Consider the following 17,602-nt stretch of genomic DNA (forward strand, 5'->3'; position numbering starts at 1 on the left):
ATCATGGTTGGTCACACATTAGCAAGGTTGTATGCATCCGTTCTTGAGCAGGAGCTGAGTAGATGGGCAGAGCGAGAGGGCATAAGATCACTAGGGCAAGCAAGTTTCAGGAGAGGTTTCTCTACTCTTGACCAGATTCTGATACTCAGAGCTATTATTGAGGAGGGTAGACACCATGGCAAGAGGATCTATTGTAGCTTTGTGGATTTCCGTAAAGCTTTTGACACAGTGCCGAGAGCCAGACTTACACGCAGACTACAGGACATAGGTGAGCCTACAGAGCTGATATGGGGTATTCTGGCTCTATAGAGGATAGTGATGGGGAGGGTACGCACCACTCTGGGAATGTCTGACATGGTCCACTCCACTATTGGAGTAAAGCAGGGATGCCCCCTAATCCCCAACTCTTTTTGGGATGTATGTGGATGAGTTTTCGGACTATGTAGAGCGTCAGGGAGACAACGGGGCTCAGTTAGTAGGGACATGGATTCCGCTGTTACTATATGCTAATGATATTGTGTTGATTCCTGACTCTCCAGAGGAGATGCAGCGTCATTTGGATGCTTTGCATACATTTGCTCGTGGCAGTGGATTGTCTGTCAACCTTGGAAAAACCAAGGTTTCGGTGTTCAACACCACACCACAGTGGGTCAGGAGGTCGGCATCCACATTTACGTATGGCTAGGAGAGTGTGGAGTACACAGATGCATATACTTATCTTGGCGTAGTCTTCGGTGGACCGGTGGTTTTCACTAAGGAGAGTATCAGAGACTAGAGTGACGAGAGCATATGCAGCTTTGGGAGGATTGGAGAGGATGCGTTCGCAGGTTCAACTTTAGGAAGCGTGAACAAAGCTCTGGCTTTTTGACACTCTAGTGGCTCGAGCTATGCTCTATGGAGTTCATGTATGGGGAGCCTCAGTAGACCACCATGAGAGATCTAACAACACAGATGGATGGAGATATATGGAGAGGCCTCTGGTCTCTATGATCGCTCGGATGATTCGGGCTAAGGCCTCCATTCCACATGAGATTATCCGAGCTGAGCTAGCCGGCGACGTCTCACGCCCCCCCCCCCCCCTCTCCCTCCTTGTGGTGGAGGCATTGACTAGATCAGTATCCTTTATGCACGGTCTATGGGATCTCCCCAGGCTCGGGGGGTCTCCCAAAACCGGCGAAGGCTGCAACTGAAGATACATATCACTCTAGCTCGACATGCAAGACGCCCAACCAGAGTAGTGACCATGGAGGAGGTGGATGAGATCCGACAGCGACCAATGAAAGATTTCATCCGAACCCACTAAACCTCCCCTCCCCCCCACCTCCCCTACTTCCTCTCTCCTTAGTGTATTAGTGTTAGTTCTTTGTAACTTTGTAATTTTCGACCCAAGATTTTCCGATTGCCACGCTTGCTGCTGTTGTTGCGCCCACCCGCTCTCCCCCCTTCCCCCCCCCCTCCCTCCCCTCCCCCTCGGCCCTCGGACTCCATCGCTGTCCCCTACCCTCGCTGCCTCAGCCCGCCCCTTGCGTGCAGCCTCAGCCCGCCCCCCTGTACGCTGCTCCTGTCTGCTGCCCCTGCCGCTGCCTACCCCCGCTTGTTGCCGGCCTCCCCTTCCCCCTCTGTTAGAAGCTGGACACACCCCACGACAACTAACTACTCGGAAGATTATTATTTTTGTAATTATTCATTCATTGAGGAAAACCTGATTTTTCACCTTGTAAATATTCGGACTTACAGAAGTTTCCAGATTGTATTCCAGTTTTGATAGTTAGATTGAGTAGATGGTTGATTTTCGAACTTTAGGATTTGAGAATTGTAAGGTATATATACAACTTTTTGACCTTAATGAAAAACCTTTTGTCATTTTAAAACAGCAAGTTTTGAAGTCTGTGAGTGAGCGTACTGTGTACGAGAGAGAGTGTGAGCTTCATCTTGACGCTACGTGTGCACCGGTGGTCGGAATCGAGTGCGGAGAAGTGTAGCGTGTTGCCCCCGACGAGAGCTACGCGTCGATACCTACATTGCGCGTGTACGGTCCGGTTTTGCGAGCTCCTTCTACGAGCTTCGTCTGGTGTTTGGGTGAGCATACGTTGTCCAATTTTGCATTGCAGTATATCCACGCGTTCACATTGAGTAGAACTACACATTAGGCACTTTAGATTTTGGAAACGAAGACCTGCAAATTTTGTCCAGACATCCTACGTGATTTTGCAGAGGGTGTTTTGGGTTGGGATTTTGGTTCATAGACCTTAAGGAGAGCAACCAATTGCTGTTAGTAAGGTCTCCTTCAAGTTCTATAGTGTTTCGAGATTGTTTGATGGGTGTTCGGCTCTAAAAAGCGTTGTAGGAAGTTTCCTCTTATGCACTCTTGACGACTGTGACTTAGACAATTGGTAGAGACCTCTGTAGGAATTAGTTAGGAGTCGGTCGAGTGTAGGTTGACAGCTTATGTTTGCTTCCACGCACCTGCGGGTCGAGTTTCGTCCTTAGCTGACATTATATGTTAGGTGAGTTCTCGCTGCGCTAATGTCCGTCGCGGCGTATCCGCCCAACATTGACGCTGTTGCCGGGGACGAAAACCTTAGGTAGGTGATCGAGACTAATCCTTGAGGATTGGGATTTTTGGCTTGCCAAGAGTCTCGTTTTACATTTAGATAGGATCAGAGGGTGGAGGACTCTCTAGGTCTTAGAGGGAGTCTAGGAAGCGTGTATCTGGCTTAGATCCTTCGACTTAGGTAGATTAGGTAGACCAAGATAGTTTTAGGTAGTAGTCGAGTTCTTAAGTAGAAGTTGGAGTGGTAGAAGCGGTGAGAGGAGAGCTTGAGAGTCCGGAGAGGCCAGAAAGCAACCAAAACACCATTATCACCATTTCACATGATGAGTAGGAGTAGAGTAAGTAGGACATCATGATTCAGGATCTAAAGCATTTCATGTATGTATACTTACTTGGTAAAGTCATCACAAGTTTGTAATAGACGCGAAAAGACTCAAAAGTGTGTTTGAAAGCCTAAGAGAAATCCAAAAGTTACTGTGAGTGTTTCTGAGAGAGCTACAGAGCATCATGAGCATTTCTGTCAGGAAAAAAATTAATTTTAGGCCAGGAGACATCCTACGCGTAGGATGTCTACAGGTTAATCTGGTGGCAATTTTGGGATTTTGAGTTGACCAGTGTGTTCAGAAGGTGGGGTTCACTCTAATTTCAACTGGAAAGTGGAAATTTGACCATATCTTGACAGGATAAAGCCAGATAGACTGAAATTGCCAGACATACTACCCAAATTGTGCCAAAACATTATTTTGAGACCAAAACTATAAGTTGGCTGCATGAGTATGTCTTGCATGATATATTGAGTGACTGAGAGGGGTTTCACCTCATTTGGGTGAGAAAATTGGGTTCAAAGCAGACTTTAGCACTTTTGACTGAAAAAAGCAAGAACAACTAAAATTGGGGACTTTTGAAATCCAAACCAAGATCTAAGCATACCATTGGGTTACTGACATCAAGGGGAAACTGTGGGTCAAGTCTGGGGTCAAATAGGCCAAAAAGACATCCTACGCGTAGGATGTCTTGTGTGATTTTGGACTCTAAACCAAATTTTGAGTATACCAAAGTGATCAGCAACTCAAGGGGAGCCTGTGCTTTAAGTTTGAAGCCATTCTGATGAAAAAGACATCCTACGCGTAGGATGTCTAATGCAAGAAATTGAAGCCAGACATTGACAGTGGGCATAGCAAGGTGTTGGATAGCCTAAGGCAAGCCTCCTAGTCAATTTTGGTCCAAATTGGAGTTGATTAGGCTGATCAAGATCAGCAACAGGCTGTCGGAACAGATTTCTGACTCATTGACTAGCTAATAGGTGTCCAAATCAAAAAGTAAAAACAGCTGTGGGCTCAGTACATCAAGGGGAAACCATAGTGTAAAAATCCAGGCAAAACTAAGCAAGAGACATCCTACGCGTAGGATGTCTATGGGGGCTTATTGAAGAGAAAATTTGACTGAGCTTAAACAGTGAGATTCCATTTGGCTTAAGGGTTCCAGAACTTCTTTCAGAAGTGAATTTGGATCTTGTTTGTCCATTTGACGGAGCAAAGACTGAATTCAGACTTTTTCGCGTAAATTGGCCAACATCCGAGGGAAGTACAGTTTCAGATTAGCAGACCTAATCCAAAACATCAGCAGTGTGTAAAATACAATAGTGGTTGAGATTAACTCTCCAGTTATATCAATCATTACTAAGATAACCTCTAGCAGATAAATGCTTTGATTCGATTGCCGAAATTAAACGCTTGTGTACAGGTATATTCAGTAACAAAGCAAGAAGTTGTGCGGAGACTGATCCTTAGCCAGGTGAGTGGTTCGATTTGTGATAAATTGCATTGATAAGTTTGATGAATTTAAGATCAAGAAGATACATTGTTAGAGACCAAAAGGTGGCAGGTGACCAAGGTAGCTTAGTGTCCACCGAAGAGAGTGTAACTCAGGCAAGGTTAGATCCGCTAGCACCGATTATTGAGGAAGGTAGTGATACTGACACTTCGTCAGACAAATCTTTTTCATGATGGGTAGTCAACAGCCAGGAGGTTTCACCTATGACGGACCAATGCCAGGAGGAAGCACCTCCATGAATCCTTTGAATGATTCCAAACTCACTGTGATCTTAGAGGGAACAAACTCGAGGGGAGCCCTAGTCTATTCTGACTATCGAGGACGCAAGTGCATTTGTATCGAAGAAAGGCCAGCTCAGAGATTGGAAATAATCCGAGTCTATGATGATGGAGATAGATTCCGAGACGAAAAGGGAACCACTATCTGATAGTTAGTAACCCTGAAGATTACAACAGATATGGAGATAACGTGGCTAAAGGGAAAATTGTTTCAGAAGCTCAAGAACCACCACCAAACATTGATCGGCCCGGAGCTATTTTTATGTATGATAAGAAAACAACCAGGGTTCCAACTTATAACGAGAACGTGGGAATCTACAAGCATGAGAGTGAGGACATAGTCGCTCACTTTCGTAGCAAAGAACCATACGTAAATGAATTAAGCAAAGACAAGGTTCTTTAATTATTCTCTTATGAAACTGCCATGGGGAAGGGTATAGTTTTTGTTGATAGATACGGGCGAGAATACCAACGTATTCTCCTAGAGGAGGTAGAAAGGGCAACATGTCCAGGAGCATGAGCACATGCCCCTGAAGAAGTGCCAAGAGCCACCTACACCTCAAGTAAGTCGACAAATCCTTTTTCTGATGAGTATGACGCTATCTCACATTTCACCCGACCGCAAGCATTCAACAACCAAAACCAACCAGCAAACCAGTCATCATTGCAGGCATGGCTCCGACAGAGTGCAACATTGGAACAAGACCGAAACCAAGATGGTTATCAAGCCGCACGAGGGCTAAGGGATTTACAAGAACCACCACTCTATTCAAGGTATCAAGGAGAGAGTAAGCCAAAGACTCAAGGGTCAACAGAGCCTGGAGGACCACCCATAGAGCGAGTTCGAAGAGATGAACCATCTCTGGCGAGAACTGTTAGAAATTAAGGCTTGGGAGCACCAATGGGAGAGGAACCAGCCTATTACAGAAGACCTGAGGAGGTATATCGATTAGGACGTGGAGATCCAATGATGAGATTTGTAGACCATCGGAGAATTAGACCTTCTCAAGTGCAAAAATGGGTAAACAAAAAATACACAGGAAGCAGAGACCCAAGAAATCATGTAGCAGCCTTTGTGCGTGTAATTAGAGCCGAGGAGGTGTTAGACTTCCCTACCCAATTTACAGGGTTTGGATTAACCCTAGAGGATGATGTTGTCACTTGGTTCGACTCTGTAGAGCGTAGAAACTTTGAGTCTATGGAGGAAGTGTTTGACGAGTTTATCGAGGAATTCTCACAAATGGGGATAGCTCATAATACTGTCTCACAAATCCATAAATTCAAACAGAAAGATGGAGAATCTGTACGAAAGGCAGCCCTAAGACTAAAAAGATATGTTAAGTTCTGTCCGGTGGAAGAACTGCCAACTCAGTCCAGACTCATGCTGATATTCATCCAAGGACTAAGGAATGCGGATCTCCAGAAAGACTTACATATGAAGAGGAGCACGACGTTGAATGAGTTGACCAAGGAGGCTCTTTACCTTATGGACAATTGTGCGGTCTACAAATAGGGGGAGTTCAAGGACCTTGATGACGATTCGTCTTCACAACAAAGTGGAAGCAAGTCTTCTAAGATAGCACCAAAAGGAGAAGTAGCTGTAAACCAAGAGCATCTTGTAGATGAAGTGCTAAAAAAGATTAACTTGTACGCCAAACCCCAGGCTAAACAGCCCAAGTGGTGTGCTATTGAATAAAAATGGACAAACCATGGGATCGAGGAATGTTATTATAACAAGGGGTATGTGAGAGAGAGACCTTACGCTCCCCAAGCTCCGGTAGCTTCTCCTCAAGTTCCACCAATGCCTAGGTATCAAGCAGGCAACCTACCAGGACCTGTAGGTGTAGAAAGACCACAACCGGTGTTGGGGCAATAACCATCCCTACCAGGATTACGACCAGTCGGTATAAGATACACACCAACAGTAACCGAATCAGAGGATAAGGCTTTGGTGCCTATGCATGCTTTTATGAAGATCCCAATGGATATGCGGCAAACCTTGTCTATTATCCACTGGAAGAATCCTCGACACCAGAACCATGGAGCATGATAGGAAGCACAGGACCATCAACAGCTGCACAGGCAGTGGGAAAAGGAAGGTATAGCTTGGATGAACGAACATTGTTGTTCATAGCCAATGGAGGCATGGGCGGATAGAGACATGCATACCAACAAAGAGGAGCTCAAGGAGCACCTCAACAACCCAAGGGACCCTGCTACAAGTGTGGTGGAGACCATTGGCTAAGAGACTGTCCTCATGATGAAATCATTAGAGTCAACGCGTATTGCACTGAGTGTGGAGTTACTTATTTGATTCCCGATTGTCCTAAAGACCCGAGCAAAGGAGCAAAAACCACCTTGAACATGCTAAAAACAGTACCTTCAAGTGGAGGGTCGGAAAATGAAACAATCATACCTATTCAGGCAGTAACACGAGCCCAAGCTCAAAGAATGACGAACCAACCCATAGTTGAAGAGCCAAAAATCGATGCCCAAAGTTCAGAAACGAAAGATCAGAGAAACATTTGGAAAGCTAGAAAGGTGCGTATGAAAGCCAGGAAAGATCGAGAGTAAACATCTCTATCTGAGGAGTTGAAACATACAAGGGATAGATTAGAGTGGTTAGAGGATCTAGCTAGCTTAAGTTCACACACCACGGCAACCATAGCACCCAAGGAAATAGCAGAGCCCAAGAGTGCAGGATCAGGAGGATCTGTACTGGCAGACAAGGTAAATGAGCAGTTGGATGCGCTTCTAAAAGCTTATGAAGCTATACTAAAAAAGAACCAAACCCAAGAGCAAAGGTGGATGACTTATCCATATGCAGAAATAGAAAAACAGAGGTTGGAAATGTGTAAAAAGATGATCGAAACAGCTCAACCATTGATAGAAGACCCGCTAGGTAAACTTGCAAATTGGTATGAGGCACCAGCTCCAACCCCTATCCAACCAACTTTAGAGAAACATGTAGAAACAAAGGAAAGACTCACTAATGCCTATGAGTACAGAGGAGAGCCTATCATAGTACCAAATACCACAGATGAGGCAAGTGACGCGTTCCAACCTAAAACATTGACAGAAATGGGTAAGGACTGTAACGGTCTAGACGATCTGTGGAAGCAAATCCGTGAGGCCAACGAGGCTAATAGGATGAGTAACCACATGAATAGCACGAGAAAAGAAAAGAATGTAACCTTACCCCCTATTGAAGAATTTGAGGCAAAATCACAAATGAACTTTGAGATACATTCACAAGGGGGAGACCAGGATCAATTAGTTCGGGGCACAGCCAACTAGACTCACTGAGAACTTTACCCTCTTACCTAGGAGAGTATGAAGCCAAGTCGGAAGTGAGAGCAATCCTATTTCAAAGACTTTCTTCTAACAAAGTGATGGATTCACAGGGATTGATTGAGTTATTGTCCACCCCGGTGGCATGCACAATCACATTAGCAAAACTCTTAAGGTTACGGTCAAACATGTGGACCACAGTAGGTAAATGCCTAGAAAAATTTGGAGTGAAAGACTCCACCTTGAGGCTATAGGAAGGGATCAGAGAGTTGGATAGGCCTCAATTAAACACTAGGCCAGTACCATTAAACAAGGTTGGAGAGTATTACGAGGGAGAAGATGGAAACACCACGCTACCAGTAGAATTCCAAGGAGTAGTTTCCAAAGCTATTCTTGACAGTGGAGCGGGAGTTGCTATCGCCACCAAGGAAATCTGGAAAAAATGGGGAAAACCAGCTTTGAGAGCTATTAGAATGAAATTGCAATTGGCAGATGGGTTCATGGAGAAGCCTCTAGGACTCTTAGAAAAGTGATTGTCACTTCGTGCGGAATCGAGTATGAGCATACATTTGCGATAGTCGATTTCGACAAAAAGAACAATTATGAGATCATCTTGGGAAGACCATTCATGCGACAATTGAAGATGGTCCAAGATTGGGGTTACGACCACATATACCTCGGACATGGCGAGACAACAACTAAAATACACCTGAAATACCATAGTTACAAAGACGTAAACTAAACACCTGTGGAAGAGTTTGATTCAGCTACAGTAGCAGGATCGGAACTCCCAGCATGGTTAGGGCAACAAAAAGAGCTATGGATGTGCGGAGCTTCACATTGTGGAATCTTAAGAAGAGAGGAATGCGTCTTAGAGAGAGCAATTGAGGACAAGGAGTATATTCCGAAACCTTTTCCTGAAGATGCTTTGGAACCTCTAGAATGGGAACACATACTAGCAACATTGGATGTCTGTACCATTACAGATAGTCCAACAACAAAATTTTGCGACAAGGATAGCTATGATGTGCTACCCTACTACATGGTAAACATTATATCAGGAGAAGATGAGACAATAGAACCACCAGAACAAGAAGAGTTTTATAACTCCTCTGAACATCTGGAAGTAAATGATGATGCAGATAATGAGTGTTCAGACACCTCAAGTGAGCGTGGAAGGGAAACCGAGAATATCAAGTTTTATGATTTTGTTAATCAACATCCTAAACGCAAGGAACGCTATAGGAGGAAACGAGCAGGAAACAAAGCGAGAGAGAACTTGATGTCCGGGATAAAAGGTAAAACTCACTATTTGATGCTTGTAAAAGCAGAGGATTGTGTAAAAGATCAAATATCAGGAAGATTCTCAAAAGATCGAAGGGAAAGAACGCGAGAGGAAATAAAACAGGAACGAAAAGCTAAAACAGAAACAACATCACAAAAATCTCAAAAATAAAAAAAAGAAACAACAAAAGACCAAGAGTGGACCAAACTGGAGCGTAAACAGAAATACCAAGAACTGAAACGGTCTTTACGTGAGATATGGACTACTAAAGAAGATAGTGATGGTAAAGGAGAGTCCGAAAAGAGAAACATGAATGTACCATCACATTATCGGAAATTTACTATCCAGGACAGAAAAATCATCATGACACCACCAGTCAGGGAAAGAACCAACCAAGAATCTTATGATGGGCCAGAAAATGCAAAAAAGATAGACCTTGCAGAACCAGGTGAAAAGCCTCAGTCGGTCTATATAGCAAACGATTTAGAGCCTAAAGAAGAAGAACGGCTAACACAACTTTTCAAGAAGTATAAAGATGTGTTTGCATGGTCCTATAAAGACCTCAAGGGAGTTGATCCATCGATATGTCAACATACAATTCCTTTGAAATCAGATGCAAAACCTAGCAAACAATGTCCTTATAAATATAATGACACATTTGCTAAACGAATCAAAGAAGAGATTGATAAACTGATGGAAGCTGAATTTATCTATGAAATCGAACATACAGATTGGGTGTCACCCATTGTGGTAGTTCCCAAAAAGAATGGAAAACTACGAGTGTGTAAACCTCAAAAAGGTAAATGCAGCCACCATAAGGGATAATTATCCCTTGCCAATCACAGAACATGTACTAGAGCGGGTGGCTGGGAAACGGGCTTATTCCTTTCTGGATGGGTTTTCAAGATACAACCAACTTGCTATAGCAAGGGAGGATCAACACAAAACAGCATTTGCCACAGAATGGGGAATTTATGCGTATTGAGTTATGTCGTTTGGCTTAACTAATGCCCTCGCTACCTTCCAAAGGTTAATGACGCACGCGTTCAAGGAATACCTAAGAATATTCTTAAAAATTTACACGGATGATCTTTGTGTACACTCTTCTACGAGAGGAACATATTGACCATTTGCAAAAGGTCTTTGCAAAATGCAGGACATATCGAATCTGTCTTAACTCGGAAAAGTGTATATTTATGGTTAAGCAAGGCCGCATCTTAGGACATATTGTCTCAAGAAATGGCATAACCACTGACCTAGACAAAGTCAAAGTCATAGTGGACCTATCTAGGCCTACTAATGCGAAACAAGTGCAATCCTTCATGGGACATTGCGGATATTATCGAAGATTCATATACATGTATGCGGTTATCGCACAACCTCTGTGTCGTTTGCTAGTCAATTTTGATTGGATCGAGGAGTGTGAAACTTCATTCCAAAAGTTGAAGGAAAACCTTGTATCAGCACCTGTACTTAAGGCACCGTATTGGGAAAAGATATTCCATGTTCACATTGATGCTTCTGCATATGCAATCGAGAGTATTCTGGCTCAACCTGAAGACGGAACAATGGATTTTCTAGTATGTTATGCAAGCCGACAATTAAACAGTGCGAAAAAGAACTACACAACCACCAAACGGGAAGGGTTAGGAATGATTTATGCTGTAAAGAAATTTCGGCATTATTTGCTCGCAAACAAATTTGTGTTCTTCACAGATCATCAAGCTCTTTTGTATCTGGTAAATAAACCATGCAATACAGGGAGAATTGTACGCTGGTTTATTATATTTCTAGAATTTGACTTCACAGTGGTGGTCAAAAAGAGTAAAACCCATCTACGAGCGGATCATCTTTCAAGGATACACAACGGGGAAGCCCCTGAAGGAGTCGATGATGACATACCAGATGCTTATCTTTTCAATATTGAAATGGTACCCAAATGGTCTCAGGAAATTGTTAGCATTCTTTCCTTTGGAAGTGGGTTTGATAATACGGAATACAGATCCAAACAACAAACAATTCGACAAACAAAAAACTTCCAGTTGATAGCAGGACGGCTGTATCATCTAGGATCGGAGCACATCCTACGATTATGTATAAGTCCGGAAGAATTCGAGTGCTACCTTGAAGAAGTATATGTCCAGGATTGTGCATTTCATTGTTCAACAGTGAAAACACACTAGAAACTGAAACAGTTAGGGGTTTATTGGCCAACTATGTATGCGGACTCACATTCTTATGTTACCAATTGTACTATAAACGACCAGTGGATCACGCAACATTGTTTCAGGTAAACATTGCACCTGCATGGAGTCAATATATCATTGATTTCTTAACCACCAGGACGTTCCCTGAGAACATCACAAGAGCACGGAAAAAAGCTATAGAGCTGGAAGCTCGTGACTTTCAGTTGATTGGGAACCAACTCTATAAGCGAGGAAAGGACAATCAACTTAGAATCTGTGCAAGTGAAAGCGAATACCTGCTGATTCTAGAACATGCACATAGCGGAATAAGTGGAGGCCATTTTTCGGGCGATAAGACAACAAAAATAGTCTTAACCGCAGGTATATGGTGGCCTACATTGCGCATGGATGCTGAAGAGTTTGTAAAGCGTTGTGATGCGTGTCAACGCACCAAGGTACCAATAAAAAGAGATGAGATGCCACTACGGCCAATGATGGGAGCAAGAGCATTTGCAAAATGGGGCATTGATTTTGTGGGACCTATCTCACCCCCTGCATATCGCACCCATACCCAATATATCATTGTGGCTACGGACTATCTCACAAAATGGACGGAAGCCAAGGCAACGCAAAAAGCAGATGCACGCACCACTGCACAATTTTTGTATGAGAATGTTTTTGTACGATACGGGTTGCCAATAGAAATTGTCAGTGACCGGGGACACATTTTCTTAATGAAGTCATTGAATATCTGCTAGAGGAATTCATGGTCATACATAGGAAATCTACTCCATACTATCCTCAGGCCACAAATAAAACACTATGCATTGTTCTCACTAAAATAGTGTCAGAATCAAGAACAGATTGGGATCAGCAGCTACACTCAACACTATGGGCATACAGGGTAGCTTACAAAACATCAATAGGAACAATACCGTACAACATGGTGTTTGGCCTAAATGCTATACTACCCATAGAGTTTTTAATTCCAACGCTACGAGTAGCAAAACGCTTAGAATGGGCAGGGCATGAGCTCTCTTCAAGAATAGATGATCTTGGAAAGCTAGATGAACTCCGCTTGAGTGCTGTAGCTTCAATCTATGCTAAAAGGAGAAGACAAAAAGAATTTTTTGACAAACATGTGCGCACTAAAGAGTTCAAAACAGGTGATTATGTACTTGTTTATACTTTGAAGCAACATGCCAAGAAAATTAAAAAGCGAGGGATGGGACCCTTTGTGATTAGTGATCTATCACATAGTGGAGCTGTCAAGCTTGCTACATTAGCAGGTGAGGAAATGCCGAACCGGATTAGTGGATGTTGACTGAAGAAATATCATCTACCACTCACACAGGAGATGCTCCAACAAATTCATCAAGGAAAACAACGAATGAAAAAAAAACAGCGAGTACGAGAGGAAGCTCAAGCAGAAGCAAAAGAACGCATTGCAAAATGACGACTTCTGCGACAACAACAACAAAGTGGAGCACCATTGCGAATCAATGCCATTCGAATGGCGAAGTTGGATGAAGACACAGTGGAGCCAATAATTGCAGTCAAAGTGGGCAGCAATCAAGTTGAATCGACGGCATTGTTTGATTCGGGAGCTTAAGCAAATTTGATCTCTTACGGATTATACCAACTGCTCAAATCCACAGGTCAACTTCATCCTACTCCTCAAGTGCTGGAAAGTAGTACATCACACCCGTTGAAAACATTGGGATGAACTATATTGCATGTACAAATACATCAATATATTTACCCACACAAATTCTATGTGGTGGAGGATGTAAGCACACAATACCCAATGATGTTGGGACAACCTTGGCAAAAAGAGTACAATGTACAGATAGATTGGAATGCGAATGCAGTCAAAATTCAGCATGGACAAGAACAACAGGTGATAGCCTTTGCTCAGCAATACCATAATAATCAGCTGCAAGCCATGCAATCATTGGAAAAAGCGCCAAATGCAAGAATGCCACCAAAGAACATCATACCCGAGACCAACAGACAGGTAAAGGCCAACCATGCTACTTACAGACATACGAAGTCACCGGCCGCAATGCAAAGATCTAGGTTACCAAAACAAGGGAAACAAGTATGGATGCGGAAGGATAGAAATGACATGGCAGACAAACAACAATGCAACAAAAGAATTCCAACGAAGCAGATAGTTCAACCAAAAACCAAGGGCATAAAACAGATATGGATCCCAAAGAAAATGCTTAGCAATAACCCAAATGTCACTCGCATTTGGATACCAAAACAAAAGCAAAAGGAACTCCCTTCAGTACAAGCAACAACGGAAGGCAGACAGCTGCATTTGAAAAAGGATAGCCGACTTATGTGGATGCCAATCAGCAACAAACCAGTGGCAACCAAGGAAGTACCAAAACATCTACAAAAACCGGCAGAAACAAAATACCAATGGAGAGCAAAGGAAATACGGCCCGCGACCAATCCGGCCAAGACAATCCTCTCCATAGAAACAGCTACTGCTCTATCAACATGTCGGCAAAGCAATTGCCTTTTGCAAAAAAGACAATGAAACAGAGAGCAGTAGAGTTACAACTGTTACTTGCAAAGAAAACAGGAAACCTCGGCGGCGAATGCCAATAAGCATCTTGCTTATTCCCTTCTCTTGCACAGCATTAATTTTTCCATGCATTGAGCGAGTATGCATAAAATAGGGCCACATTAATCGGCCAAGTATTAACACAAATTTTTCAACCTATGCATGGCACATACTCCGAGGCGATACCTTGTCGTCCGGGAGGACTCCGGCTAGGAGAGGGAGAGGCATTCTCAAATGTGGAACCAATAACAGAAAGAGCAAAAAAAAAAGAAAAAAAAAAGGGGCATGATTTTTGACTATTTTAAGGGTTGTTGTTTGATTGCGAAATTTTCTGGAGTAACCCAAGTATAGATGCCCTTATATAGCATGTATCTATAGGTATATGGGGCCAAACGCCAAATCAAGCCCTTAGGTGTGTGTATATAAGTAGAAATAGCCATTTTCCGGGCAAAATATTGGTAAAACGGAGAAATCCGGCCATAAAAATTGCATGTGAGTGTATATAATGTTTTGTAGTGATTTTCTGGGTTTGATTTGCTATTTTCCTTTTAGTTTTGCTAATTTTCGGCAAAAAAACTTCAAAAATACAAAAAGCAGGTGAAAAACGGTCGTAATGAAAAACAAAAAACATGGAGATGATCAGTGACTATAGGACAACCTATGGTACAGTGGGGGTGCAATTATGAGACTGGAGCAGAAAGCGTGTTTTAGCCAGGTTTTGACCGAAATGCCAAATTTCTGGTAAACAGAGCAAATGGAGTTCAAAGCAAGAAATTTTTGAGCCTAAACTGCATCTCGCAAGAAGATAGGAGCACATGTCAAATTTCATGAAAAGTGGTTTGGAGACCTCCATTATAAGAAATTTTCACCTCATTCTCACTACTGACTTTGTGGAGAGAGCTTCTGCCACCTAGAGCGGACGGGCTTTTCAGCAGCTTCTACGACACGCACGACTACCGGATGAGCTCCAGACATGAGAGGTAGGCTCACCACCTTGAGCTTTTCACGCATGTTTGACGTTTTGTCACGAAAGCTAGCGTAGGGTTCACACACAAAGCGGGCGGTAGAGACCTACAAGTAGAGACGGCGGCCTAATGGCTAACCCAAAAGAAACAAGACTTCATCGACAGCTTAACCTAACCTAGGAGACCAGTCCTGGATGTCCAAAGATAGTAGAAAACCATCGGGAAAAACCATAATTCCTAGAAACCCGCAAGAGGCCATCAAACGACCAAATGCTACCAAAATTCATGGGTAAGAGCATCTCGACATGCTCAACAAGTCTATGTAACCTGCATGACCAAAAAGTGATCCGAAGCGGCACTAAACTTCAGAAACGGCATTAGACACACAAAGCGTCAAATTGCTCTTGCGGCCAAACCGCAAGCCCGTTTGCCACCAAACTTCACAAGCGGCTTTCCTAGACCATCAACAACCAAGTCCTATGGTGGTAGACCACCACAAATCATCGAAGGTATGTAAACGCAACCATGGGTGCTTCTAGAGCGACAAATTACCAAGTGAAGCTCCGGTGAAGCCAAAGTCGACAAAAACCATACGGCAAGGATCCCCACGGGATCAGGAAGCTATGGAGACCAACATCAAGAAATTTCATCGCCAAAAAGCACTCCAAAAGTCCGAAAACGGCTCGGAGGCTCTGAAGTCCACACAGGGAGTTATTCTCTATCCATTTGACTTTTTTGTTGAAATTAGGCTTGAAAGGGACTCGGGGGGACCAAGGGCAGGCACTAGGAGCACAATCCATGAAAAAATCATCAGGAGACATCCTACGCGTAGGATGTCTTTAGGACACTTCTGGGCACAAACTCCAACATTTTTCATCATACACATTTTTTGAATGACCTTTACATATTATCCACCCAGTCTCATTACATTTGGACCAAAATTGACCTCATATGCATGAAAAAACGCAAAGTTAGGGCATAGAGGCAATAATGGGCCATAGACCTACCAAATCTTGTCAAAATTACATGAAACTTGCACAACACATTCACCAACACATCACCAACCAATCTGTGTGGTCAGAAGCAAAAATTGGTGAGGTAGATATTCTACGCGTAGGATGTCTATTTGACTTTTTTGGCCTGCAGAGGATGTTTGTTCATTCCAGATCCAATCACCTCATCATCAAGAGCTCATATATCAATTTTGAAGCCATTCTAATCATTTTTTTGATCCCAACACCTTCAAGATACACTTTTTGAGCTTAAAAACACCACACAGGCTCTTGCAAGCATCAATCCTTGTCCAAATCCAAATCCAAGAGCATGGCCATGTTCCATAAGCCAAGGACTACCCACAAAACAAATCTCATGTCATTTTGATGAAATAGACATCCTATGCGTAGGATGTCTTCAGCATAATTTGAACCTTCTGTGCAAAGAGTGACATCATAGGAGCCAATACCATGGTGTAATGAGCCCATATACCAATTTTCAACCCATTTGGACATCAATTGCTACCTATGATGGACTTTCTACCCAATTTGTGACCTAAAGCTTGAATCAGTCCAAAAATCCACTTTTTGATATCCAAATCCAAATCCAGGCACATAGTCATGTTCCATGAGCCATGCACTACCAGCATGGCAAGTATGAACCAATTTTGATGAAAAAGACATCCTACTAAATTGGAAAATTTTGGCCAGATTTGCATTGTGAGCACATGCACAGCTTCACAAGTTCCTTTTAAGCTTTATTTTCAATTTTCAAGTCATTTGGATAGTTAAAACTCAGTTTCTCAGCTAATATGGAAAAAACGCTAACTTCGGACTACTGAGTGCAACAAGATCTATCGCAACCGCGAAGTCACCGGCAAAGAAGCAAAGAATGACCATCAAGGACTACCTAGAAGAAGTGGAGCCCTTCGTCATACCAGAAGGAACACTGAAGCCCACCAGCACATGGATCCAAGAAGATCTGTTAGAGTCCAATGACCTAAGGATCTACCAAGGAGTGTTCAAAGACACTGAAGGCAATGTGATCGAGCTACCAATGTTGCCACGAGAACTCAATGAGTTCGTAAGAAGCAAGATGGCCGGGTGCTTGGAGAAGATTGATCTCCACAACTACTTTGAAGCAGTGCCGGCAAGAGTGGACATAAAGAGAGTCTGGGAGTTTGTGACAACCATCAAAGAAGATGGAGTGGCCAAAGTAACAGATCTACAAGGTAGGCCAGAAACGGAAATAATCATGACTGAGCAGGTTGTAGCAGATGCACTAGACCTCTCCAACAAGGGGAATAGTGTAATGAAAAGAAGGGATGAGGTTAAGGTATACAATGAGAAGAAAGAAAACTACACCTTTGAAGATATTGCCAACCCAAGAGTGGCAATCATGAGCCAGTTGTACAACCAATACTTCCACATGTGTACGAAGAGGCCACAGAAGTACAGAATGCCGCCAGGTGCAATTGCCACGACATTCACTTGGGCAATGACGAAAGGCACCCCAAAGATAATCAATTATGCAGCTTATATACATGACAACCTAGTAAAGATGGGTAACAAGAAGCCAACATATATTGTGCCAGGAGAATTAATCACTAAGGTGATTTATGGGCATTGCACGCAAAAGG

General features: G+C 43.1%; 1 protein-coding gene across 2 annotated transcripts in view; it reads left to right on the forward strand.

Annotated features, from left to right (window-relative positions):
• The window catches only part of LOC147451509 (uncharacterized), a 141,811-nt gene that overhangs the window by 105,944 nt on the left and 18,265 nt on the right, over positions 1–17,602 (forward strand). The gene's annotated exons all lie outside the window — the stretch shown is intronic.

This window comes from Adiantum capillus-veneris, chromosome 9 (genome assembly GCF_014529385.1).
Source record: "Adiantum capillus-veneris isolate H3 chromosome 9, ASM1452938v2, whole genome shotgun sequence".
NCBI lineage: Eukaryota > Viridiplantae > Streptophyta > Polypodiopsida > Polypodiales > Pteridaceae > Adiantum > Adiantum capillus-veneris.